The sequence below is a fragment of the Rhinatrema bivittatum genome, chromosome 4 (assembly GCF_901001135.1).
Source record: "Rhinatrema bivittatum chromosome 4, aRhiBiv1.1, whole genome shotgun sequence".
Lineage (NCBI taxonomy): Eukaryota > Metazoa > Chordata > Amphibia > Gymnophiona > Rhinatrematidae > Rhinatrema > Rhinatrema bivittatum.
Window position 1 is genome coordinate 22,413,369 of NC_042618.1, and position 26,462 is coordinate 22,439,830.

The window sequence follows — 26,462 nt, forward strand, 5'->3', positions numbered from 1 at the left end:
TTCTCTGTACCTTCTCCATCGCAACTATATCTTTTTTTAGATGCGGCGACCAGAATTGTACACAGTATTCAAGGTGCTGTCTCACCATGGAGTGATACAGAGGCATTATGACCTTTTCTGCTTTATTAACCATTCCCTTTCTAATAATTCCTAACATTCTGTTTGCTTTTTTGATGCTGCAGCACACTAAGTCGACGATTTCAAAGTATTATTCACTATGATGCCTAGATCTAGTGGATCCTAGATATGGAACCTAATATCGTGTAACTACAGCAAGGGTTATTTTTCCCTATATGCAACACCTTGCACTTGTCCACATTAAATTTCATCTGCCATTTGGATGCCCAATCTTCCAGTCTCGCAAGGTCCTCCTGTAATGTATCACAAGCCGCTTGTGATTTAACTACTCTGAATAATTTTGTATCATCCGCAAATTTGATAACCTCACTCGTCGTATTCCTTTCCACATCATTTATAAATATACAAGCCGTAAAGCCCGTTAAAACGGGCTACATCCCTCTGTCTCTCACCTCCCCCTCATTCTCTCTCCCCTCACTCTTCACCACCCCCCTCCCCCACCCACTCCTCTCCACCCTCCCTCTCCTCACTCAGTCCCCCCTCTCCCTCACTCCCTCCTCTCCCTCACTCCCTCCCACTCAGTCCCCCCTCTCCCTCCCACTCACTCAGTCCCCCTCTCCCTCCCTCCCACTCAGTCCCTCCCTTCACCCACCTCCATTTCCTCCCGGCGCCGTAAGCGCGACTTCCCGCAACCCTCACCCGGCTCCATTGACTCCTCCCGCTCCTGCCGGCAGATCTCGGGGGGGGGGGGGGGCGCGGGAGTGACACCCCCCCCCCCCCGAGATCTGCCGGCAGATCTGGGGAGGAGAAGCAGCGGCACCGCGCGCGCGCGGCGCCGCTGCTTCTCCTCCCGCTCCTGCGGCCCCACCGCCATTTTTTTTTTCCTGATCGACGTCCTTGCCCGCACATGCGCAGTAGAGCTGCGCTCTACTGCGCATTTGCGGGCCGTCGGTCACAGGCCATTTATAAGGTAGATTGAAAAGCACCAGTCCAAGTACAGATCCCTGAGGCACTCCACTGTTTACCCCTTTCCACTGAGAAAATTGACCATTTAATCCTACTCTCTGTTTCATGTCTTTTAACCAGTTTGTAATCCACAAAAGAACATCGCCTCCTATCCCATGACTTTTTAGTTTCTTAGAAGCCTCTCATGAGGGACTTTGTCAAACACCTTCTGAAAATCCAAATACACAATGTCTACCAGTTCACCTTTATCCACATGTTTATTAACCCCTTCAAAAAAATGAAGCAGATTTGTTAGCCAAGACTTCCCTTGGGTAAATCCATGTTGACTGTGTTCCATTAAACCATATCTTTCTATATGCTCTGTGATTTTGATCTTCAGAATAGTTTCCACTATTTTTCCCAGAATTGAAGTCAGGCTAACTGGTCTGTAATTTTCCGGATCGTCCCCGGAGCCCTTTTTAAATATTGGGGTTACATTGGCCACCCTCCAGTCTTCAGGTACAATGGATGATTTTAACGATAGTTTACAAATTTTAACTAATAGATCAGAAATTTCATTTTTTAGTTCCTTCAGTACCCTAGGATGCATACCATCTGGTCCAGGTGATTTGCTACTCTTTAGTTTGTCAATCTGGCCTAGTACATCTTCCAGGTTCACAGTGATTTGGTTCAGTTCATCTGACTCATCACCCTTGAAAACCATCTCCGGAACTGGTATCTCCCCAACATCCTCATTAGTAAACACGGAAGCAAAGAATTCATTTAGTCTTTCTGCAATGGCCATGCTGCTCTTGTGACAGAGAGAGGGAAGTAGGGCATTGCTTTATTATAATTACTGCCTTTGCTCTATATGTGCTATATACCTGCATTGCTTTCTGTTGGGCATATAACAAACACTGATATTCTGGAATCTACTGTGTGAGTCAGAGTGAGATAAGTTTGCGTGGTGCTTTGAGTTTAACAGATCCTGTTGGGGGAAGGGGGGTCTGCAAGATGCTGGTTTGGGTTTTGTGTTCAGGGCAGCAGCCAGAGGAGGGGGATGTAATTGGGGGGGTGGGGGGGAAGAATACCAACCCTGTTTGAATTTCAGAGTAGGGAAACCTCTCACTCCCACCCCAGGGAAGGGGCCTGGGGGTACTGGCCTTGTGTTTTGCTACAAACACATATGGGCCGCTACAGTATAGTGCGCTCCATTGGAGCACACTGTACTGTACTTAACCCTTGATTGGACGTGCGTTTTCGACGCGCTAGCGTTACCCCTTATTCAGTAAGGGGCCTAAAACGCGCGTCCAACCCCCCCCCCCCCCCCCAACCTAATAGCGCCCGCAACATGCAAATGCATGTTGATAGCCCTATTAGGTATTCCCGCGCGATACAGAAAGTAAAATGTGTAGCCAAGCCGCACATTTTACTTTCAGAAATTAGCGCCTACCCAAAAGGTAGGCGCTAATTTCTTCGGGCACCGTGAAAGTGCACAGAAAAGCAGTAAAAACTGCTTTTCTGTGCACCCTCCAACTTAATATCATGGCGAAATTAAGTCGGAGGTCCCAAAAGTTACCAAAAGTAAAAAAAAAAAAGAAGTCGGCCCGCGGCTCGAAAACCGGACGCTTAATTTCGCTGGCATCCGGTTTCCGAACCCGTGGCTGTCAGCGGGCTCGAGAACCAACGCCGGCAAAATTGAGCATCGGCTGCCAAACCCGCTGACAGCTGCCGCTCTGGTCCAAAAGGACGCGCTAGTGTCCCTAGTGCCTCCTTTTACCTGTTTTTAGTGCCGGGCCTAATTTGCATTCTGAATCGCACGCACAGGAGAGTGGCCTGGGCGTTTGCCCGCTCTTCCGCGGACTTCACTGTATCGGCCCGATAGTGAACCTGTAACATACTGAATCCATATTTGTTTAACTTGGTTATAGAAGCCCTGCCAAGAATGATTAGAAGTGCTGGTGTAATTTGTGAGTACTGCATTAATGGTATGGCCCATAAAATACTTCATTGTGGACAATGTTTTAATATTTCTTACTTCTCACCACTTCAGCCCCTAGCCTGCTTGGAATTTTGGGATCTTATGGCCAGGTTTCTAAATAAGATCAAGACTAATAAATCTGAAATTATGCTGATAGGACCCCCAACCATGCGATATCAGTTTGTTTAGGATATGGTTAGATTTATTTCTAACCCACCTATGCCTTAATGGACTCAGAGTTCTCACAGTGACACATACCAACTAGGTGGTTTACAGTAAGAACATACACATTATCATGTTACAGACAAAGATTATACATAAAATAATTATGAAATACACTAGTAAAAAAATAAATACAATCAAAATATTAAACCCTGTATTTAAAACAACATTATTAACATGCAAGTTAAAACAGAGATGTGCCTAAAATCATCTTAAAACAGACTATTTGCTCTAAACCTGGAGCAGAATTATTAAAATGCAACTGTCAAAATCTTTTGTCCTATTCTCTTACGAAGTCTGATCCAATCATTAGCTATATTAATGCAATACGCAGCTTCAAACAGTAAGGTCTTTAGAAGCTTGTTAAAGCTTTTTAAGTAGTTTCCTTGTTGCAGTTCTAATGGGAGAGTATTCCATATTTCCGGGGCTACCACTGAAAATGCACGCTGGCTTTACAGATGGAAGGCAACTCTGGCAGGGATACTTCATACTAACATAAAGTTCTTTCTGGGCTATAGGGCTTCAATAGTTTGTTAGTCCACAGACATGATGATCGAACAAGGAGCTTATATACCAATAAGATAGCTTTGAATTTAATTATCTATTGGACTGGTAGCCAATGGAAGTTAATTATTGCTGGTGTAATATGTTCTTGGATTGACAAGCCCAATGGCCTAAGGTATTTGGGCATTAATGTCAACAAACAATATAAAAACTTGCAAGTAACAACTACCCTGGTATAGTTCAAAGGTTGAGAAAGATCTTGTGAATTGGCGAGACCCCTTGTTATTCTTGTTGGGCAGGATTAATGTGTTGAAGAGGAACGTGATACCACTGTTTATCTCTTTCATCAGCATTTTTCTTGTGTTGCTCTCAAAGTGGAGATTGATTTTGCAGTTACATCATCCATATAGACCATGACACTGGTCGGGCTCCCCATGGTTATGGCGCACAGCAATACAATGCTGGTTTTTACAAACCGTGTTGGATTTGGGTGAATCTCGGAATGAAATAGTGGATTCATGCTGCGATACAAAAAAAATGTTCATTTAAAAAAAAAAAAATCAAAAAAATCTTTTCACTGCAATAATAAATCAATTATATCGAGGACAAATTACACAGCAAGCAATTTGGTGGGATCCTTATAGCTTCTCCCTCCTGAATATTTCTAGAAGCAAGGCCAGGTTTCTCAGATGGAGCATTTAGGCTCCATCTAAAAGAAGATGAGTACCAACAGCATGTGTGTACTACTTCTGGGCAGAGTAACAGCTTCTTGAGTCCGAGCTTCCTGCTTCACCTAACACCGTCCTTGTATGTTTCTCCCGAGCTAGTACTGGTTAAAAAATGCTTCAGAGCTCTTCCCCAACCCCGGTGCATGCAAAATCATTTCTCTTCCCATGCCAGCCTGTCAATTTGCAGAACCTTGACCTTGGTCTCTTATACCTCTTGCAAGGAGACCCACAGTAAGCTTTCGGTACTGTTCTCCAATGAAACGGTGAGGCAAGGAATCCCATTCATCTCCACGGTCCACTAGCTGGGTATCTGAAGTTGTTTGGTCCCGTTAGTTCTGTTAATGGCCACATGACTACACCCTGGGCTATTTTGTTCTTGACGTGGGATGGAAACACAAGCCTTTTGCGGGTCCATCTATTCTTAGGGAGCTGAAGCCAACTGGAGGCGGTCATGCATGAGTCTACAATGGAGCCCCATGGATCTATGAAAGGAGTAGCCCCATCCAGCTGCAGGGACCACGCTGTGCTGCCACTGGGAAGGGAACATGACCCTAGATGCCTGGAAGCTAAGCCAAGAAGAATGTCATATCCTAAATTTCAGAACCCTTGGCTCCTTTCCCCACCTTAGCATGAGGGCTAGGACTATTTATAGCCGGGTCACTTTTGACTTGTCTGAAAAAATGAACAAGAGTAAAACCCTAAGACTTCAGCAGACCATAAATTTCTAAAACAGTGTCTTAAGCATGCTCAATAAGCTTTCTTGACAAGTTTTAGGAATTCCATTTTTATATTCAGCACAGATTTTTTTTTTTTCATTCCAATCCATGGAAAGTTCATTTTAGCTCTGGATATTGTCGGTACCTGGTCTCAGTTACAGGTATATGTCCCTTATAAAATGAAAAATAGCAAATCCTTCTCTGCTTCTTTGCCTGCGCAAACAGGAAGCGCCCTTCCTCCCCCCTTTACAGAACTCAAGTTAGTGAGAGAACTATCACAGGTCTATGTAAATGTCTGCGTCTGGTGCCAGGGCCTTGTACATAAATACCCATACCCCCTCCACCCATCTATGAGACTCACGCACATCACTGAAAGCAGCACTTCCTCTCCTGGGAAAGGGAGAACCCTCAGGTCAACTCCATTTCAGCTTAGGCCTGTTGATGAATGAGCCAAACTGGAAGGTTGGCTGGGGGGGGAAAGAGATACAAATCTCCATAAATAGAATAACAAACCTAAATAAGAGAAGGGTCATTAGGTCCCAGGAGTAGCATATTCCAGCTTTGCAACTTCAAGCGTGTTTCCAGGGACACTGTACAATATACAAACACTCTCAAAGCAATCTCACCAGCTTGGAAAAAAAAAAAAGTCAAGAAAGAAAAAAAAGTGTTCAGGAGGAAATAAAAAGGGTTACAGCTGTCCTAAGTGACCCCAGCCCCACCCATCCCAAGCCTTTAGATGAACATGCACAGGTGAGCCAAGGAAGCACTGACCATCTCATCTGTAACATCAATCAGCAGAGGAGCATCCTAGTGGTCAGAGCAGCAGGCTCAGAACCAGGGTTCAAATCTCGCCACGTCTTATGACGTTGGGCAGGTCGCATCACCCTCCGTTGCAAATTTAGACTGCGAGCCTTCTGGGGGACAGGGAAGTACCTGCAGTGCCGGAATGTAATTCGCCTTGTCCTACACCAATGAAAAGGCACAAGCTAAATCCAAAACAAATAAAGTGAGGGAGAGGAGGCTTCGAAGAGTTCGCTGCAGATCGAAGGCCTGAACGGGCCTATTTATTCCCCCATCTCGTCACAGGCCTGGACCTCAGGAATTCTGATCGATCCAGCTCTCTCACTATGAACCCCGTGTAAAGTCAGTCGTAAAGAACTGTCTTTTTTTAATCTGTGCTTGCCGAAGTCAGTCTTACTGAGATGATTTCAGGACTGTCCTTCAGACCCTTGGACTCGCAGGCCTCAGTCATTGCAATTCTCTGCATCTTGGATTACCAGCATCGACCTCAAAGGAGCCACAGGCGGTTCAAAATGTGTGCTGAAAATGTATCATCTATACAGGCATTAAAACCTCAAGGGCATAATTTGCTTGATGTGCCATCCATGTGCAAGGTTCTTTGTCTGACACCCATGCTAGGATGTTTGTGGCTCCTGGCCCACTTCTCCTACCTGATTTATCTCAGGACAGAAATGTGTATTGAGACATATGGGAAACAACTAAAGCTCTATTATTCATGCAGGCATTTGATACAAAAGAGGTGTAGGACTAGCAATTCAGTTATGGACTGGACACTGTAAGGGAAGGGGTTTTTTTTTGTGAGATATAGTATCTGTGAGCTTTAGGATAACCTGGTTTGGGACATTAGCTGGATATGTTGAGCATAGCTCAGACATCGGTGAATAAACTAATAGGAGAAAGTTCTTTTTTACTCAATGCACAATTAAACTCTGGAATTTGTTGCCAGAGAATGTGGTTAGTGCAGTTAGTATAGCTGTGTTTAAAAAAACGATTGGATAAGTTTTGGAGGAGAAGTCCATTACCTGCTATTAAGTTCACTTAGCAAATAGCCACTGCCATTAGCAATGATTACATGGAATAGACTTAGTTTTTGGGTACTTGTCAGGTTCTTATTTATTTATTTATTTAAAATTTTTATATACCGACATTCATCAATGATATCACATCGGTTCACAGTGTAACGCAAACAGGCGCCAGGGGTGGCGCTTTACATCGAACAAAAGTAACATGTTAACAAGAGAGAAATTTAGGGGGGGAGATATATGGCCTGGATTGGCCACTGTTGGAAACAGGATGCTGGGCTTGATGGACCCTTGGTTTGACCCAGTATGGCATTTTCTTATGTTCTTATGTTCTTAATAATTTTTTTATGATACATCAGAGGAAGAAGGGAAGCCCGAAGTGGTATAGTGAAATTGAAAGGTGACAGGAGTATTGTGTGGAGAGAGATAAGAAATGGCAGAAATATTAAACAAATACTTCAGTTCTGGGTTCACTAAAGAAGACCCTGGAGAAGGACCATTGCTGGTTGACAAGACCATAGATGGAGATGGGGTAGATAAAACTCTGTTTCCAGAAGAGAATGTATGGGAAGAGCTAGGAAAACTGAAAATGGACAAAGCCATGGGGCCTGATGAGGTTCATCCCAGCTGGCGGGTCTGCTGCATGGCCTGTTCAATAGATCCCTGGAAATGGGAGTGGTGCCGAGTGCTTGGAGAAGAGCGGTGGTGGTCCTTCTTCACAAGAGTGGGAGCAGAGAGGAGCCTGGAAACTACAGGCCGGTTAGCCTCACCTCGGTGGTGGGAAAATTAATGGAGACTCTACTGAAAGGTTAGTGAACTATCTACAGTCAGGAGGATTGCTGGACCCAAGGCAGCATGGATTCACCAGGGGAAGCTCCTTTCAGACAAATCTGTTTGATTTTTTTGATTGGGTGACTAAAGAATTGGATTGAGGAAGAGCGCTCAATGTGATCTACTTCGATTTCAGCAAAGCTTTTGATACGGTCCCGCATAGGAGGCTTCTGAATAAACTGAGAAGCTTGGGAGTGAGTGCCTAGGTGGTGGCGTGGATTACAAACTGGTTGATGGATAGAATACAATGTATAATGGTAATTGGAACCTACTCTGAAGAGAGAACAGGGTTAAGTGGAGTGCCACAAGGATTGGTGTTGGGACCAGTTCTGTTCAATATCTTTGTGAGTGACATTGCAGAAGGGACAGAAGGTAAAGTTTGTCTATTTGTGGATGATACTAAGATCTGCAACAGAGTGGACACACCAGAAGGAGTAGAGAGAATGAGACGGGATTTAAGGAAGCTTGAACAGTGGTCAAAGATATGGGATTCAATGCCAAGAATTATGCATCTGGGGTGTGGTAATCCAAAAAAAGAGCTTTATGTGATGGGGAGTGAAGGGCTGTGTGCACGAAGCAAGAGAGGGACCTCGGGGTGATAAGTGTCTAGTGATCTGAAGAAGGCGAAGCAATGTGACAAGGTGATAGCTAAAGCCAGAAGATTGCTGGGCTGCATAGAGAGAAGAACAACTAATAAGAAAAAGGAGGTGATAATCCCCTTGTACAGGTCCTGGTGAGGCCTCACCTGGAGTACTGGGTTCAGTTTTGGAGACCATATCTCAAAAGGGACAGAGACAGGATGGAGGCGGTCCAGAGAAGGGCGACAAAAATGGAGGGGTGGGGGGTCTCCATCAATGACTTATGAGGAGAAGCTGAAGGATCTGAATGTGTACACCCTGGAGGAGAGGAGGTGCTGAAAGGTTTTAATGATGTACAATCAACAAACCTTTTCCGTTGGAAAGAATTCAGTAAAACGAGGGGTCATGTAATGAAACTCCAGGGAGGACGACTCAGAACCAACATCAGGAAATATTTTTTCATGGAGAGGGTGATGGATGCCTGGAATGCCCTTCTGGAAGAGGAGGTGAAGACAAACACTGAAAGATTTCAAAGGGGCATGGGATAAATGCTGTGGATCCCTAAAAGCTAAAGGTTGCAAATGAAGAAACGAGTGCATGGGGGTAACTTGCTGGTGTGACAGTTACTACCCTTAACCAATAAGCCTTCATACTGTTGATGAAAGTCCATTATTGCTCTCTGCTTTAACAGCAGGGGGAAAAGGGGAATTAGATTCAGATAGCAACCGACAAGGACACTGAATTTTGTGTTGTCTGGGAAAACAAATAAGCATGGGGGTAACTTGCTGATGTAGCTGTTACTACCCTTAACCAATAAGCCTGATACTTTTTATGCAACTCCAACATTGCTCTCTGCTTCATCAGCAGGAGGTAACGGGGAATAGGACTCAAACGGAAACCAACATGGGCCCTGACTTTGATGGTCTGGGAAACTAAGTTTAGGGGGTGACCTGTATGATGCAGCAGATGCTACCATAAGTTTTCTGGGCAGACTGGATGGACTGTTTGGTCCTTTTCTGCCATCATTTCTATGTTTCTATATGTTTGGATTATTATTTTTCTTTTAAATGAATGTGAACATGTTACCCACCTAGAACTGCGGATATGAGGAGTACAAATTTAAATAAAGCAAGCAAGTTGTCATCTGAAATATACAACGCTTCCCTCCAGTCACTGGAACTATTTACTTACTATGCCTAAACACAATGGTTTTCCTATAAGCCAGACCAGCTGAGCTGTAATATTCTGAAAGGTGGAAAAGAACCCTGGAGAGACACTTCCTTTGGGAGGAAATTCAATAAGTGGGTTTGAGACTGGTGGCTCAGCCTGCCCACAAGTCAGTGGGCTCGCACAGGGGCGCCACAGGCAAAGGCTTATTGGCGCTCAGCTTTAGATCTAACAAGTCCAGGGCTGGCGCATCCACTAGGCGAACTAGGCAGTCACCTAGGGCGCCAACCAGTAGGGGGTGGCAAAGAGCAGCCACGTGGGGCTGCGAGTGGAGCCCATCCTGCTCACGGCGGAGAGGAGTAGAGATTCGGTGGACTGTAAGCGGAGCCCATCCCGTTCACGGTTGAGAGAAGATTCAGCAACAGTGAGTGGCGCTCATCCTGCTCGTGGCCGAGAGAAGAGACTTTGTGGGCTGCGAGCGGCGTCTATGTTTGTGTGTGTGTATGAGACAGAGAGAGGGAGCCTGTGTAAGAGAGTGAGAGTGTATGTATGAGAAAGGAAACCTGTGTAAGGGTGTGTGTGCCAGAGAGGAAGGGAACCTGTGTGAAGGCGGTGAGTGTGTGCAAGAGAGTGTGTCTGTACGAGGGGGGTGTAGTATGAGAGACAGAGGGAAGGGGTATGTGTGTGTGTGTGTGTTTGAGAGAGAGAGAGAGAGAGAGAGAGAGAGAGGGAGCCTTTATGAGGGAATGTGTATGTGAGTGTGAGAAAGAGAGGGAGATTGTATGAGGGTGTGTGTGTGAGTGAGAGGGATTGTGTATGTATGCGAGAGTGATGGTGTTAGTGCGAGGAAGGGAGCCTTAATAAAAGGTAAATGTCTGAATGAAACAAGGAACCTAAGAGTGTTTGTGAGAGAAGGGGTCTGTCTGAGTGAATAAGGGCATGTGTATGTGAGGGAGAAAGGGCGTGAGAGCGAGAATGTGTGTGTGTGTGTAGTGTAGAGTGTACATGTGTGGGAGAGCCTGTATGAGTTTGTGTGTGAACATTTTTTTACATTTTTTTTTAATTTATTTAGATTTATATTCCGCTTTTCGCACTTTTTTTTTCAGCGCTTCAAAGTGGATTACATTCAGGTACTGTAGGATATCCCTATCCCCAGAGGGCTTACAATCTAAGTTTGCAAGAACAAACGTGTATAATTATGTGTATATGAGAGAAAGGAGAAAGTTTATGCACAACAACCCCCGCTCCTCACCCCATCAGCTAATCCATGACAATCTCAAGGCATCTGGAAATCAAAAGTTTCCAGGTAGTTTTGTTAGTTTTAATCATTGGGTGATAATATTTGATCATTTTGGAGCAGGAACTTTTGGGGTTTTTTTTAGTTTTTAATATTGGCTGTCACTATTTGTCTGCTATTTTGAAATATTCCTTTATTTGTATGGTTTTATTATTACTGATGTTTTATATTTCTTCATTTTATTGCTGCATAATTTTTACTTGTGTGTTTGGGCCTGGGAGGTTGGGATCGAGGCCTGGACTTGTGTGTGTGGTGTGTGTGTGTGGGGGGGGGGGGGGGGGGGGGGGAGGGGGAGGGGGAGGGCCCAAGGCAGAAGCTTCGCCTAACCTAATATCCTTGCACCGGCCCTGATCAGGTCCTTTTTTTTTTTTTTTTTTTTAATTTCTTATTAACAATTTTAAAAAGTGCATTTTTTTCTCTTCCTCCTCCTCCTCCCCTCTCCCCATGAGCCACAAAATGAATTGCTGCTGTGAGAAAGGCGCTCATCTCTTAGGAGCAGGCAAGCAAGAATCTTGATGAATGAAAGACAAATCCACTGCATGAGCTCAGCGCAGAAAGGAGAGTTCCAGTAACCGTATGGCTTCAAATCCCTCCGTTCCCCTCTAGAATGGGACATTTTCTTCCCTCTCATATCAAGAGGAGGGGGAAAAAAAAAAAGTGACAAGAGTCCTGAGCTTGCTTTATCAGTCCAAGATGCTGAAAATTAGGAAGGGTTTTTCTCCCTATAGACACAGGACTCCCACCAGGATAAAGCAGGCCTGGAGACTGGCGAGCACGTCCTGAGAGTCTGCGGCTAGCAAAAGCAGGAGAGGGGTACACTGCGGCCTAGGCTGCTGCCTCTCACATATAAACATGGACCTGCTGAAGGGTTCAGTGCCAAGTGCAAAAAGCTTTCACCCGCCAACACTGGCTGCCCAAAAAGCTTTCATCCATCACGCCGGCTGTCAGCACTTATTCCCTAAACGGCTGTAAGAAAGGGTCCAAGCCTTTCTTACAGCCAAACACTAGCTAGGGCTGGTTTAAGGTCTTCGTCTCTATGCAGTAGAGAGAAAACTTGAAAACTACTTGATTTATTTGTATTTATTCCTTTTAAATCACGATCTGGAGAACATACTTTGCTCTGTAAACTTGAAGATGTACAGACAGGCTCAGAACTGGATGCAAGAGCTCATGCAATGTCTTATTACCCATCATCACACTGGTGGCAAGGTGTGTGTGTGTGTGTGTGTGTGTGTGACGGAGGGGGGCAGGCCTCTCAGGATGGTAGCAGGCACCCAGAAACACAGCACGCAGGTCAGAATAAAGTCTCACACGCTAATACATGAAACAGGCCCCATGCAAGGTAATCTTTCCTATTTCATGAAAGCAATTTTTCAGGCAACAGAAAGATTTCATGGTACGTAACCACTGCGTCAGACAAATGATTTTACATGCCCCGTCCTTTCATGGATGCTGTTTTATGCTGACTAGAAGCAGAACTTTTTTGATTGTTGGACCCATGCTTTGGAATGCTTTAGCATTAGAAATAAAGCAAAATACAGGATTATTTAGTGTTCTGTAGACAAGTACAAGCAATGTTATTTGAGGCAGCGTTTGCAGATATGGTGCATGCTTTGATTCAGAGTGCTGGTTATGCTTTTACAGTACGTTTGTTCATTTTTATATGTTTTATAGTTTATATTTTATGTTTAGGTTTTTTTTTTTAATAAGAACATGCCATACTGGGTCAGACCAAGGGTCCATCAAGCCCAGCATCCTGTTTCCAATAGTGGCCAATCCAGGCCATAAGAACCTGGCAAGTACCCGAAAACTAAGTCTATTCCATGTTACTGTTGCTAGTAATAGCAGTGGCTATTTTCTAAGCCAGCTTAATTAATAGCAGGTAATCGACTTCTCCTCCAAGAACTTATCCAATCATTTTTTAAACACAGCTGCACTAACCACATCCTCTGGCAACAAATTCCAGAGTTTAATTGTGCGTTGAGTGAAAAAGAACTTTTTCCGATTAGTTTTAAATGTGCCACATGCGAACTTCATGGAGTGCCCCCTAGTCTATTATCCGAAAGAGTAAATAACCGATTCACATCTACCCGTTCTAGATCTCTCATGATTTTAAACATCTCTATCATATCCCCCTTCAGCTGTCTCTTCACCAAGCTGAAAAGTCCTAACCTCTTTAGTCTTTCCTCATAGGGGAGCTGTTCCATTCCCCTTATCATTTTGGTTGCCCTTCTCTGTACCTGCTCCATCGCAATTATATCTTTTTTGAGATGCGGCAACCAGAATTGTACACAGTATTCAAGGTGCGGTCTCACCATGGAGCGATACAGAGGCATTATGACATTTTCCGTTTTATTCACCATTCCCTTTCTAATAATTCCCAATGTTCTGTTTGCTTTTTTGACTGCTGCAGCACACTGCACCGACGATTTCAATGTGTTATCCACTATGACGCCTAGATCTCTTTCCTGGGTGGTAGCTCCTAATATGGAACCTAACATCATGTAACTATAGCACGGGTTATTTTTCCCTATATGCATCACCTTGTTTTAACAGTATGTTGATTTAATATTTTATGTGTTAATGCTTTTTATGTATTTTTAGTGTGATCTGCACTGAACAAAATAGATTTGTGGAACACAAAATGTGTAAATAAATAAATAGGAAAGATTTTCCCTGCGGGAGCCAGGACACCTGAAAAAAAAACAAAACCACGATCAGACAGACAAAGTCCAACAGCCCTCTGTTGGGACCCTGCAGAATAACAAATCCCAGGAACGCTGAGAAAGCAAGCAGTGGCACGAGAGAGGGTTTCATTCTGGGTGGGGTTGGGAAGGAGGAGAGAGGAGAAGAGGTGCTTCCCCTCCCTCCAACTTATATGTTCCCTTAGCAAGCTCTGCTGCTCCCCCTCCCTTGCAAGACAGCAAAACCCAGGTTATTCCAGGGAACCCTTGCCAGCCCTAGAGACATCTCTCCCCCCCTGGCATCCATCCACAGCGTGCAATTCACCAGCAAAGCAACTCCCTGCCCCCAGCTCTCCCTGGGACTCAATGCTCTGCCTCTGCTGCATGCCCAGGTCTGACCAATCCCAAAAGAGGAGAGATTTGAACTCTGATCCCTCACACCACAGCACTGAGCCACAGAGCCGAACCAGTTTTAGAGGACAGAGACCAGCATATTAATCCTTATTTTCCTTCCAGTCGACGTACCCCATTCCCTGACATGGCTTCTGATTCTATATTAATTAGTTCCGAGCTTTATGAACAGATACTATTTAGTCAAGAATATATGATATCAGTACAGCCCTGATTTTATGGTATTAATTATATATTTGATAGTATTCAGTCCTGAGTACATGTTATTATTATTATAGTCCTGAGTATATGACCTGATATTATTTATTTCTGAGTTAGCCATGCCTCTGGCTCTTCCTCCTCCCAGTTCATGTGCCCCTGTTTTACTGCAACTTTTGCTGACTTTGCTCTCTCTTCGCCTATTGTTCATGTTGATGTTAATGTTATTGCACCATTGTTTCTTGTAAACTGACATGATATGATTGGTATCATGAATGTCGGTATAAAAAAAAAAAAGCCCTAAATAAATAAATAAATAAATTTTTCATGGCCAGGCTCTCGTGCTCACTTTTACATTTATTTACAGGGGAACACTGCCACCCTATGGACAAATCCACCTAACAAAACATCAAGACTTTTATATATATATATATATATATATATATATATATATATATATAATACATCTATCTGTCATAGGGATCACATTTAAAAGGGTTTAATTGTTTCACTTTGGGAAGTGGCCTCTTTGATAACTGATTAGGGCAGAGTCTGCTTTCACCAGGCAGTTAACTTAGGACCTTAAAAACTGGGAAGCTGCAGGGGTGGCGAGAAAAACGTTAAGATGCTTTAACAATGATCATCAGCACCAGCCACCTAAATCTGGACAAATTAAATGTAGGGGAGTTTTCAGCTAAAAAAACCCTTTAGCTTCCCAATTCAGACGAGAATCACCCTAAGCGTGGTTGTTGAGCATTTTTTTCCAAAATGCCCCCCCAGTCTACGGTAACTGCTGTGCATTTTCTATTAACAATGGGGGATGCCACAAGCAAAGGCTGCCATTAATTACCATAAAAGAGGGTGTTTTGGAAATGGTGTCTTCTTGTTTTTTTTTTTAATTTAAAATTTTTTTATTATCCAGTATAATGTAAAGCTTACAAACAGTATGTTAAATAGAGATGAGAACAGCAATACAAACATATAGGCAAATACAGAACTTTAGTTTTGCCTCCTTAGTAGAAAATACATAACAGTTCCAGTGCAATAACTTAAGAAACATAAGAAAATGCCATACTGGGTCAGACCAAGGGTCCATTAAGCCCAGCATCCTGTTTCCAACAGTGGCCAATCCAGACCACAAGAACCTGGCAAGTACCCAAAAACTAAGTCTATTCCATGTTACCATTGCTAATGGCAGTGGATATTTTCTAAGTGAACTTAATTAATAGCAGGTAATGGACTTCTCCTCCAAGAACTTATCCAATCCTTTTTTAAACACAGCTATACTAACTGCACTAACCACATCCTCTGGCAACAAATTCCAGAGTTTAATTGTGCGTTGAGTAAAAAATAACTTTCTCCGATTAGTTTTAAATGTGCCACATGCTAACTTCATGGAGTGCCCCCTAGTCTTTCTATTATCCGAAAGAGTAAATAACCGATTCACATCTACCCGTTCTAGACCTCTCATGATTTTAAACATCTCTATCATATCCCCCCTCAGTCATCTCTTCTCCAAGCTGAAAAGTCCTAACCTCTTTAGTCTTTCCTCGTAGGGAAGTTGTTCCATTCCCCTTATCATTTTGGTAGCCCTTCTCTGTACCTTCTCCATCGCAATTATATCTTTTTTGAGATGCGGCGACCAGAATTGTACACAGTATTCAAGGTGCGGTCTCACCATGGAGCGATACAGAGGCATTATGACATTTTCCGTTTTATTCACCATTCCCTTTCTAATAATTCCCAACATTCTGTTTGCTTTTTTGACTGCCGCAGCACACTGAACTGACGATTTCAATGTGTTATCCACTATGACACCTAGATCTCTTTCTTGGGTTGTAGCACCTAATATGGAACCCAACATTGTGTAATTATCGCAGGGGTTATTTTTCCCTATATGCATCACCTTGCACTTATCCACATTAAATTTCATCTGCCATTTGGATGCCCAATTTTCCAGTCTCACAAGGTCTTCCTCAGGTGAACAGATATCCATATGTAGAATTGCCATGTCCCACTCTTCCCTAATAATCCCCCCTACCCCCCTCCCCTTCATACTATCAGTTACGCTGTTCCATCTGTGCTATGTACTGAATCAGCGGTGTCCACATCCTATAAAATTTGCGTAAGGTGTCTCGTCTATGGGCCATTAATTTCTCCATGTAATGTATTTGCCTTAATTTGCCGTAGAGCTGCGTGAGTGTGGGTGGGTTTGTACATTTCCACTGGGCAGCGATCACCAGCCTGGCAGCAGAAGTAAGATAATAAATTATTTTTTTGCTTTTCCATCATCTAGATCTGAATAAGGGAGTCCAAGTAACCAGTACGCCGCATGTAAGGGAACCTGAACGCCCCACACTTGATCCACTAATCCTCGACAAGCACTGCAAAACCCCTGCAGCCTGGGACATTGCCACCACATGTGCCAGTAGGTACCTCTCGGGGAACACTGTCGCCAGCAATTAGGTGAGCGGCCTGGGCACCATTTGGCCACCGTCACTGGGGAATAGTGCCAGCGATAAAGGAGTTTGCATCTATTCGGAAAAGGTGTCTGTTTTAAAAACCACATCCTCTCTTTTTAGCCTGGTTTCCTATAGGGATAATTGACTTTTAATGCCACGGTGTCTGCCTGAGCTCCCCCCACTCCCAAGTCCGACTCCTTCCCCTTAATAACCTTCGAACAGCCTGTCCACTTTAGTCCGCGTTTCTGACAAGGACGGCGTGGCATCCTGTGACCTCTGGCTTGCACTTTCCATGTCCCCTGGATGCCTCCGTCACTTACAATCTCCATTTCCTTCTCTTTCCTAGGGGCAAACCGGCCAGTTCAGTCATAATCTCGAGGGGGCCAGACCTCTCTGTGATGCTGTTGAGCATTTTTTTTATTTTTATAAAGCTGCCCTGCCACTCATTGACATTTGAGCATCCCCAGGTCAGCCGGGATTGGAGATCCTGCAGAGGTGGCACTCACAGCCCCAGGGGGGAGGGGCGGCGAGGGAGGGAGTCTGCTATTACAAATAGGCGGCACTAGGGCCCCTGACAGCAGGGATCTGGAAGGAGCCCCGGTGCATGATCTCGCAAAGACCTGCCATAATGTAAGTTGGGAGGAAGTATGATATGGGTGGAAAAAAAAAAAATCCACAGGTAGCTGTGAATGAAGGCTCATTGGTGCCAGCTCCAAGCCCTGGCTCCAGCTGAACTGGAATCTGAAAGGAGCAGGAGGAAGCTGCCAGGTTAAATGTTTGCGGTCACCCATCCGGCTCCGTTATCAGCTTTATTTACTTAAGTCTTTTTAAAACGTCAATTCACACAAACACTGCCATGACCACATGCAAACCTCCCCTGCCGAGGAGGAGGAAACCGGGCAGCATGAAAGGTTCACGTGGTGACGCCGGTAACCATACCGTGTTGCAGCGGCGCTAGGACAGCCGGAACCGGGGCTGCAGGAAAAGCGGTGCCGTCAGGGCAGCTCCCTCTCTAATGGAAGTTTGGTGCGACATCGCGTACGGAGCAGGGCTGCACGATCCTCCCACGCCGCGAGGCGGGCAGGGCTGGAGAGCGAAAGCAAATACAACAACAAAAACCGTGGACAGAAAACAGCCTCCCGCGCTTTTCTCCTCGGATCAGATGACCGCACGGCAGGTGCTAATAAGCCGTCACACCTCTAAGAGCACCAGAGGAAGTGCTCCGCGCTGCAAATTAATGTTAAGAAGAGGATGGCATGCCATCAGTGATTGAGGCATGGCAAGCACAGCCTCGAATCAGCAGACGGCTTTCTGGACGCGAATCAACTATAATCACTAAAATGTTCACGATGAGACATTTAAAGGCAATTCCAGCACAAGTTGCCTGATCTTTTTAACGCGTGACCCCCCCTCCTTGCTCGGGTTCTGAACTGCTGGAGACCTCGTCTCAATGTTTGTCACTCTGGAAGCCTCAGACGTATGGATTTTCTGTTTTCTAGCCCAGTGGTTTCTTCCCGTTTCTCTGTGCTTCCAGCTCAGTTGGAACCGGTTTCAATTGGGCTACGGTGCCACGAGCCTTCAGTTGCAAATACCCAGGAATTCTGCCCCTCCCCCCTCTCACGCAGTGCGGCCCCCCCCTCCTGTAACCCTGGCACACGCACTCTCTGAATTTGGCCAGCAGGTGTCAGCACTGACCCCCCCCCCCACGGTTGGAAATCTTTCAACCCCTCCGGTGCTGCGAACATTGTCTCTGTGGCACCCCCCCCCCCCCCGTCCAAGGAACCAAGCGCCTAGGTCTCTCCCGCATGGCAGCACCGCTGTTTATCCAGTGGGCGGGCGGGCTCCAAGATCTACCTCGATGGATTTATTTTTACCCTTCCGTCTTCCCCCCCCCCCCCCGATGGCATGGACTAGAGGCCTCCTGCTTGCCCCACGGTGGGGGGAAGGGCACCACCTCCTCCTCACTCGGGTGGCCAACAAGGGCCCCCCCACGGCAGCAGCAGATATCTTTCCGTCGCCCTGCCGCCCCCGCCCACCAGACGGGGAGTCCAAACCCTGCTCTTCCTCACCACAGCCCGAGCCACGGGGCCAGCACCATGCAAGACTGCAGTTCCTTCTAAACGCTGCAGCGCGTTTAGTTACTGGAGGGGGCTTTGCGATCTGAGCACATTACGCTATGTTTGCGGGTCTTACGCTGGCTCCCGGTTTCTAGGAGAATATATTTCATGATTCTGGCAATTGTCTTTAAAGCTTTGGCAGGTACAGCTGCAGAACATTTTAAACCTGTGCTGATACATTATACTCCTGCACCATTGCTAACAATTCCAACTTTTAAAAAGGTTCACTTAGCAGATTAAGGGCGTTCCCGGCAGCTGCACCATGTACTTGGAACAATCTGCCACAGAAGCTGCCAACTTAAAGCTGTGCTATTTACCTCTGCTAACTCCTGCTAATGATGGCCCCTGACTGATATGTTACTGTTTTATCGTTATTACCGTATTAATTGGTGTACTGTTTTATTAAACTTGTACTCCGCTGAGATCTTACTTGGATCAGCAAAATATAAGCAACAATAAGTAAATAAATATTTAAGCATTTGCTAAAGTCTGTGATGAGAGGAAGATGGATTCTTTACAGGTTATAGCCACTGATACCGGAAAAACGTTAGAATTGGCCAACAATGATTATAAAGCTTCAAGACCAGATGCCGCCTTCTGGAGACGGGAGTTAAGTGGGCTCAGAAGCTCAAACCATTCCCATACAATTCTTATGCTGGGCACTGGGTCTGCTGATGTCCAACAGCTGTCTTCATCAGAATGAGAGTAGTTTTCAAGAGAGTGGCTCGGTGGTTATAACCATGGGCTATGAAGACGTCCCCCTCTGCCACTGGTGCCACACAGCCTTCTGCAAGTTATTTTACCTTCCCCCTAAGCTTCCAGGATCCAGCCGGAAAACAAGCCACGCATCATAATCTGTTTTTCCCAAATCAACAAAGCATTTATCCTAACAAGGAACCAGTTGATTTGTGCTTGGCCCCAAGTGAGATGCAAAAAAAAAAAAAAAAGGACTTATCCCTGGAGGAATTCCAACCAATGCAGAATTTCCCCTCACTCGCAGAATTGTACGACTGGGCCAATGGGAGCGAAAAGCCACGAGGGTCCTTCCTCACACTTGTCTCTTCTGCCCATCCTCATCAGAAAAGCAGTTCTCTCCCACCTTGCTCTGCCGCTGACTGTCTCACACCCCCCCCCCCCCCCCCCCGTGCAGCTCCAGCTGACGCTTTTCGGCGCTCTGCGACTCTCATCCAGTTTGAGTCACGTGATGCCTGTATTCTCACACGGGTCTCACGAACTCACGTGGACCAGCACAAGGGGTACAGGTACTGCGCAGTCCAAATTAATTAACAGCTGTGCAGTGCCAGAAGGTGTCTTCTGTTCGGAGGGGCCCCAGGCTGTGCTATTCTTTCCTGCTGCTTTTGACTGCAGATGCTGCTATTTCCTATGGCGCAATCCGGACGAATGCTCCTACTACTACTACTGTTTTTTTTTTTATGGTGGCGGCATGGCCTCTCCTCCTTCCTGCCTGAGCCACACCACTTCCTCTTCTGGGCCCAGCAGGCAGGAAGGAGGCCATGCCACCCCCAGAACAGTGGTGCTCTAGGTGGCCACGGGAAGTGGGGTGGGGATGTCTTCTGCCTGATGGATAAGGCTTTTGGGTTTTTTTTTCTGGATTTTAATTCGGCAATCTGTAGAGCCTGAGAGAAATTAAACTTCTTGCTTTTTGTGGCGACAACCATGGAAACCGCTGTGTTGCCACAAGTACTGGCACCTGCTACAAGTCCGCACAGGCTCCGTGGATTGCCAAATTAAAAATCTCAAAAAAACAAAACAAAAGCAGAAGTCCTAATCATGGTGCATTACTACTGCACTCCTGGGGAGTTCTGCACTAAAATATTAAAATGTGGCATCTTTGAGAAATAACATTTTAGGTACTGCAGTTTAAATTCAATATTACTCCAAGACAGAGATCACACCATGCATAGAATTCCCCCTAAGAGAAGAGAAATCTTCAGAAGAATAATTGTGTTAGTCTGGTGTAGCAGAGATGGCAGGACTCAGCTGGCACCCTTACAGACTTAACCAATTTATTGAAGCGTGAGCTTTCGAGGACAGAGTCCACTTTGTCAGGTGCATGATGAAGCGGGCTCTGTCCTCGAAAGCTCATGCTTTAATAAATTGGTTAAGTCTATAAGATGCCACCTGACTCCAGTCATTTTCCCCCAAGAGCAGAGAGAGCCTACTGGGAAGTCCACAACGTACTTTGAAAACTTCATGGTCGCAAATGCTAGGAAAATCATGAGCGAGGTACGAGAGAGCCGGAGCGTGAGAGAAAAGAGAGAGAGACTGAGAAAGAGAAGTAAAAGGTGGGTGGGATAAGATTCCACTTTTACGTTCTGAGACACAAAGACTACAGGAGCCAGAGAGAATGGAAAACGCCGCACCCGTACGGAGACGCTGCAGAAATTAGAACGTTTTTCTACGAGCCCTCACGATTACAATGTTTCCCAGATTCAAAAGGTTTTAACCAGAGTGGAGGAGAGAGGCGTTGAGTCTTCATAATAGCAGGCTTTCTTACCGAGCACCAGGTAGCTTCATATCATGTTTCTGGCCAGAAATGTGAGCCCAATAAAAATCGGCAGAAAACAGATCTACGCTTTGGGATCGGTAGGGCACTTGTGACTCGGATTGGCCACTGGGGGGAGACCTTTGTCTGACCCAGCCTGGCACTTATGTGTCTGCCTGTCCTCCGAAAGAAAATCATGAAAACCAGAGACTCTCACGCTTTTCTTTGGGACCCTCCTCGCTTTCTGCATTACGGAAGAAGCGTTTGCGATAGCATTTCCTTTTCATTGATGCATGTTATTTTGTATTTTACTAATGTACTATTTATTACTAATGTCAAGAGGTTCTTCAGGAATATTTATCTGAAATTAAAACAAACACACAAAAACCACACAATGAAATCTTTAGCTGAATTAGTGGGACGAGTTCTGCCTCAAGGTTAAAAGGACCATAAAACTGTAATTAAAACGAAACAGACTGTACTATAAAAATAAGAAAAAAAAAACAAAACAGCCCACAATAAAAGATGTACTTTGTCCTTACCAGAGGCAGAGTTTCATTGCTTATGCAATTAACCCTTTCCTTCTGACAGGAGGGACGGTTACCGATCACATTTGCTACAATAACATTTTGATTTCATGGGCAATAGCCCGAGACGTATTTAGAGCAACCCACCCTCCTGCCCCTACAAATTCCCTTCCCTGAGGTGTCTCTCGCTGGGCAGAGGTCCATCATGGGTAAACACGAGGTCACACGCGGCCGCCAGCAAGAGTCTGCTATACATCAACCTCCCCGCCCCCCGCCCCCTCCCTTGCTTTTGGTTTACAGGGCTGAAGTACTTTTCTCATGCAAATATATCGAAGACACAACACACGTGGAAAATGAAACACGAAGCTCAAAATGCGTTTTGTTGTGTGGTTGATTCTCCGGTTACAGACGCCCCCCGCCCCAGCCAGACGTCGGCCTGGATATTGTCTGAGGGCAGCAGCTCTAGCAGGGATGCATCCTGGACCCCGTATTCTATGTCTGAATGTAAAAAAAAAATAAGGACATTCAAACACATAACAGCCGTGACTTATCACAAGAGGGGCATGTTAAGAACATATATGTATATGTTTAAAATCATGAGAGGTCTAGAACGGGTAGATGTGAATCAGTTATTTACTCTTTCGGATAGTAGAAAGACTAGGGGACACTCCATGAAGTTAGCATGGGGCACATTTAAAACTAATCGGAGAAAGTTCTTTTTTACTCAACGCACAATTAAACTCTGGAATTTGTTGCCAGAGGATGTGGTTAGTGCAGTTAGTATAGCTGTGTTTAAAAAAGGATTGGATAAGTCCATTACCTGCTATTAAGTTGACTTAGAAAATAGCCACTGCTATTACTAGCAGCGGTAACATGGAATAGACTTAGTTTTTGGGTACTTGCCAGGTTCTTATGGCCTGGATTGGCCACTGTTGGAAACAGGATGCTGGGCTTGATGGACCCTTGGTCTGACCCAGTATGGCATTTTCTTATGTCCTTATGAGGGCACTACATTTTAATGTAACAGAAGAATTTCAATTAGTTTCACATTTTATAATGAGATTTCCTTTCCTCATGTCCTTCCACTGCACGCACATAGTAAAAAAAAAACCAAAAAAAAAAAACAGGCAAAGCATGTATTTCCATGACCTGCTCATCCCTTACTTTCCAAGGCTGTTCAACCTAAAAACCCTAGATTAACACCTGGAGGTTAGCTCACGAGCTGGAAAAGCAACACTGAGCAGAGGGGTTTTAAGGTCACATCATTTGACAAGCCCACACGCTCCAGGGTTTATGCAGGCCCTGACGGAGCATGGTTTCTGGCAACAGGTATCACCAATGCCCCAAGGCTCTCCTTAGCGATGGAAAAACAAACAAACCCTACCTGAGTGACTGCGCAGGAGTTTCAGCCTAGCTGACCCAAGAGTCAGACGACGGGCAAACCTCTAGAAAAGCAGGCCACTCACACCGCTCCTCAAACAAGCTGCCCCTATCATCCTACCTCCCCCCCCCCCCTGCATCCAAATTACTCGAGCGTGCCATTTACCCCTGCTGCCCAGACGTTCCTGCATTTCGAGACATTCTGGATCCACTTCTGCCTGTCTTCAGCAATCTCTTTGCCACCAAAGCCAAGGACTTATTCCAAGGGCGGGCGTTAACACGTGGGTATCCGCAGGCAATCACGGGAGGGGGGGGGGTGGGATGGCTCCCAAACCCCTCCAACTGCCCTTCTCCAGATGTGCGCCCCTCCCGGTGCCCTTCCTGCTGGGGAGGAGGGGGAGGGGTCTGCGAGCCCTCGCCCCCCTCCTCCCGGCATGGTTCTTTCTGCTACCGCGGAAAGCCGTACCAGGGGCAGGGCCGATGCCAGTATCCAGGACAGCAGCGCGGCTGCAGGCCTGGACCGAGGGCACGGCAGCGACGATCCACTGCCTAAGAAAATTTTTTTCTGCCCAGAGGTGGTAATAAGCCTATGCATCCTCCTCAGAGGAGCCCCCCCCCCCTCCCACCTCAGCGCCTGCGGCAGTGAAGACCACTGTAACGGCAGCCACCTTCCCTCCCCCTCCCCCCCACCCTCGTCTTACTCCGTGGCCTGACTTTAATATTAAAAACCTCAGCACACTCAAACCGGTGAAATTCAAGTAAGGGCAGTGACACCCCCCCCCCCCCCCCCAAAAGGGCGGAAATCTTTTTGATGACATCACTCCGTTTTAAGGGCAGAAAACGCTCTCAGCCACAGTCCCCACCGCCGATTACGTGGCCAGCTCCAAAATCTGTGGGCAGAGTGCAGGAGTAAGCAGACACTTCCAATACCAGGCCCCACTAAACCTCTGGGCAGTGCTTACCCCCAACTGCCAAGGCTAAAGCTGCGAAAATCCATTAAGGGCAGGCAGCGTCATCCATGCACCCAACACGAGATCTGCACCAGCTTATCCAGGCCCCAGGTGTCTGACAGCTACAAGCACCAAAGCAGCCGAACAACTGATGCTACCCAGACATGGAGAGCTGATCTGCGGCACCATTAACCGTACCAAGCGAAAGTTGGAAACGTCAGCCACGAGGGCTAAATTCTTAAGTTAACGCCTACTGGCTGGCCTCTGACATCCTGCTGGTTCCTACGTAGAAGAAAGCCGTGGATGGGGGCCCAGATGCTGCAACTAAATCCCAGCTACGATTACCGCTGCATGACTGGTACCAGGGCCGGAGGAACCACTAGGCGAGCTAGGCTTATGTCCAGGGCGCCGAGTGGTAGGGGGCGCCCTTGGTGGGTGGCAGAGAAAGGGCAAAAAAGTGCCCTTTCGAAATTCTGCCGCCTACCGCGGCACCCTGCCGACGTCCCCCCCCCCCCCCCCCCCTGGTGGTCCAGCGGAGGGGCCCGGGAGCGATCTGCTGCTCCCGAGCCCTCTGCCACCACTAACCAAAATGGCGCCGGTGCCCTTTAGCCCCTAGCATGTGACGGGGCCAACCAATGGCACTGGTAGCCCCTGTCACATGGTAGGGGCTGAAGGTCACCGACGCCATTTTGATTAGTGGCAGCCGAGGCCCCGGGAGCGTCAAATCGCCTCTGGACCCCCACTGGACCACCAGGTGAGTTTTCATTGGGGGGGGTTGGGGTTGGGAGGGTTGGGGAGGCACAAGGCTGAAATTGCCTAGGGCATCCAATCCCCTTGCACCAGCCCTGATGCAACTCCAACACTGCTCTCTGCTGCAACGGCAGGAGGTAACGGGAAATTGGACTGAAAGCCAGTGGAGGAACGTGAACCAACGCCAGTGCTCTAAAGGTCTCTCTCTGGCCTGGCATGAAGAGGCAAGGCCGGGGAGATCCTTGGAAAAAAGACAAAACAAAGCGATAGGAAGCAAGACCGGGGAGCTAGGAGGAAAAAGACAAAACAAAGATAGTAGAAACATAGATAATGTTGCCTATATCAGTGAAAGATTTCAAAGGGGCATGGGATAAACACTGTTAGAGCTTAGAGGACGGAAATGAAGAAAAGAGTGCATGGGGGTAACTTGCTGATGCGGCGGTTACTGCCCTTAACCAATAAGCCTGACACTTCTGATGCAACTCCAACACTACTCTCTGCTGCAACGGCAGGAGGTAACGGGAAATTGGACTCGGACAGCAACCGACAAGGGCCCTGACTTTTGACTGTTTGGGAAACCAGACATGGGGGTGACCTGTATGGCACGTCAGATGCTAACACAAGTTTGCTGGGCAGACTGGATGTACCAATTGGTCCTTTTCTGCTGTCATTTTCTCCGTTTCTCAGGGAGTTAGCAGACAAAGGCCACCCCCGTCTGCCCACAAAGCCTAACTCTGGCAATACCCTACTTGATCTCCCACTTGACTCTCGCTTTCCCCTCCGATTCTTCTGTATCCGTCTTTTTTTTTTTTTTGGAATTTGGATGCGATTTTAGCCCTGACCACCTTCACTGTGAGGCTCGCTTATGCATCAACCACACTTCATGTGAAAAAAATAATCCCTCTTTCCTACACAATTTTTTTTTTTTTTTACTTTTTTATATAGGAAAGAAAGGGAAGGGGGAATAAATACTGTATTTTAAACAACCGCCTAGCACTCGTGTGAACAAAACAGGGAAAGCCTCTGCAATCCTCACCAGCAAGAGGCTCCCCGCCTCACCTCGCAGGATAGGATGGCCCATGACTCAACGAAAGCTTGCTTCAGACTTGCCTTACAATTTTGCTAAATGTTTTTGAAGAGGTCAACACACATGTGGACTAGAGTGAGTTTGTTAATATTGTGTAACTGGATTTTCAGAAAGCATTTGACAAAGTTCCCCATAAGACATTCATCGGGAAACTAAGAAGGCATGGAATAGGAAGCAACAACTTATTGTGGATTGGTAACTGGCTAAAGGACAGGAAAACAAAGAAACATGACAGCAGAAAGACCATACGACCTATCTAGGCCTGCCATCCACACAACTGTTCAGCTCTACAATCCCTACCGCCCCCCTCAGTGCTTGTCCCATGCTTTCTTGAATTCAGATGCTGCCCTTGTCTCCACCGCTTCCCACTGGGAGGCTGCTCAGCGCATCCATCACCCTTTCTGTAAAGAAATATTTCCTTAGATTACCCCTTTCACCCTCATCCCATGAGCCCTTCCATCTAGAGAGTCTCCTCTCCACCAGCTTCCCAAGCATTGATACTGCTTAATGTTATTTAAAT

The 26,462-nt window shown here is 46.1% G+C and overlaps 1 protein-coding gene across 1 annotated transcript in view; it reads right to left on the reverse strand.

Moving 5' to 3' along the window:
• LOC115089665 (inositol-tetrakisphosphate 1-kinase) overlaps positions 1 to 26,462 on the reverse strand; it is a 212,500-nt gene that overhangs the window by 31,940 nt on the left and 154,098 nt on the right. The window lies entirely within an intron of this gene.